The following is a 2683-nucleotide window of genomic DNA, read 5'->3' as shown; positions in this document are numbered from 1 at the left end:
CTGCTGCATTAACTCCAAGCTGGTATAAACCAAATAGGATACATTTTACATCTAAGTTGAGCAGTCATAGTGGCTGAATTTATTACTCTCTTGCACCCATTTGGTCAAAGTGGAGATAATGGCAGAACAGGGATTTGAACCCACAAACTCACAAACAAGAGTCAAATGCCTTAACCACTAGATCATAAGAACCCTGTATTAAAGATATAATCTACAGCAAATTCAGAAAAAATGTCTTTTAACTGTTAATGACAATAATAATGATCCGCTTTTATAAAGGGCTGAATATACATCGGAACGACATCCCCAAGCACTTTAGAGATAATCAGTCATCGGATTCTGGCATGCCCACATACAATGCATGCACCTTCTCCACCCCCTGGGGAGCATTCCAACAAGAGTTCCAAGACTCAATTGCTAGGCATACTATATAGGCTTTTGCATCCTCCCGGGTACCCATTTAACACCTGGGTGGAGAGTGGCAAATTGTGGATTGACGCCTTGCCAAAGGACACTAGGCCGGGGTGGGATTCGTACACATGACCCTCTGATTACAAGGTGAGAGTCAGAACCGCTACACCACGATGCTTCCACATGATCCTTATTAACCAATCATTCCTGGTTTTCCAAATAAACAAAACAAAACAGAAGTACTGCTCAAACATTAATACTGGATTGGGCTTTAAAGGAAGTACTCACAAAATATAACAGAAGAAAAGAGAATTTTGAGATCACACACATAGATAATCTTGTACATTTCATAGACATCTTGTATATCTAAAAGTTGCGTGACACTTCAGACAGGACTAGACATCTTGTCCTCTTAGAAGTAGTGCCACACATATAGCCCTTCAGATATTTTAGGTAGTCTACCTTCAAGTCACCTCACACCTTACGATTGGTCTGACTGTGACTCAATATTTGGAATTATACGTAAAAATTTATGTGAATATTGATATATGGAACATCTGTTTGAAGTTGTAAAATTATTGTAAGAATACTTATGTTAAAATTTGTGATGATGCTACTATCCTATACTAGAATAAAATTGAAAATCAAGTCTTCATGATGTCATAGCAATTGTACGATTGGCTATGATTTGAAACCAATTTGGTCTTTACTCCAAAATAATGGACAGCAATCTTCTAAAATTGCTATATAGTATTCTTACGGTTAATTTGAATCTTGTACACATTTTCAGAAAATAAGAAAAACACCATTTTGTTCCAAAATCAGATCGTGGACCAATCTAAGGTGTGCTGTGGCCTCTCGAAGATATGCTAGATGGGTTTCATCCACTTTTACAGAGGTTGCTGATAAGGTCCTTGGAACGGACAATATTTCCTTTAGTTAAAAATGAGTTTCATTCAACATCCCAAGTTGGTCACAGACTGTCAACTCGCTAGTTCGCTCTTCGAACAGAAAATGATCAATGAATGGCACATAAGTTTCATGCGATACCAAAGATAGCAAGAACAAATTGTGGAACAGAAAGTACTCGCTATAGTTGAAATTGAATACTAGTAATTCGAGACTAAGGACAAAATCACAATTGTCACAAGTCTGCCCTTAGAAAGAACTTGCTATGATTCCATTGCAAATGAGTTGAGAGTAACATTGAAATAGCAAGAATGAATTGACGATTGGCCACACTACTCTGCCCTTCAAGCAGAAAGTACTAGCTTCAGTAAAAAAAATTGATCTATCAGTAATTGCAAATATGCAATCAATTACAAGTACATCTCATGGAACAACCTAAAAGATAATAAGAACATTCTTTACCTACTTTCTTTGTGCTTTGTGAGAAATAAATCAATGCATTTTATGTTTAAAGGTACTTCAAATGGGTCCTTTATCAAATATATCACAATCTATATTTGCATATACTATATACAGCAGACATCGAATATAATTGGTAATTTGTAAATTCCCCAAAATATGTACGTCTGAACCTCTATATGTTCCGACAATAAAACTGAAATTTGTATGCTGTCAAATTGCCATGAGGGGAACACAGAGAAAGTTTTATATCAGGCCATATTTGCCAAAAACTTGGAAAAATGTAACTTCATATTATCTGTTGTGTCAGAGGTACTATATGTAGCCGAGTATCAATGAAAACTTGGTGAGTTGCTCTTTAATATTCTGATGAAAATGATTTGAGTTGTAGTATTGACGATCTCTGAATAAAAGCCCTCTAAATCAGCTTAACTTTTGTTTATACATGTAGACACTGGATAGGCAATACAAAGATTGTTTTCAGAATATGTGTAGATGCTTTTAAACATTTATTTATAAAAGTCTCAAAATTGCCAAAAAGTGAGTTAAGTCCATCTGAAGGTGTCATTGATAACTAGATACCAAAATAACTACGACCATAATGCCCTTCTATTAGTAAAATGTGGCTCAGAGGCAAGAAGGCAGATACAATATTTGATTAAATATATGACACCTGTTGCATGTCAAAGGTGTGTGATATATCTAATTTCTAGTGTACATATCCACACGTCAGTGAAATTTTCATGACGGCATACATGTGCATGAATGGTATCAGAGTGCATATACAGTGTGTACATATACACAAAACAAGCACACGCACAAAGCTGTATTCAGTTTTAATACAGTGTCTTCAATGAAAAAATGATAATCCTCAGTTTCATTTTTTTTTCTTTTGGAATGCTCG

The sequence above is a fragment of the Lytechinus variegatus genome, chromosome 1 (genome assembly GCF_018143015.1).
Source record: "Lytechinus variegatus isolate NC3 chromosome 1, Lvar_3.0, whole genome shotgun sequence".
Taxonomy (NCBI): domain Eukaryota; kingdom Metazoa; phylum Echinodermata; class Echinoidea; order Temnopleuroida; family Toxopneustidae; genus Lytechinus; species Lytechinus variegatus.
The sequence above is the reverse complement of the archived record's forward strand: the minus strand, read 5'-3'. Positions refer to the sequence as shown.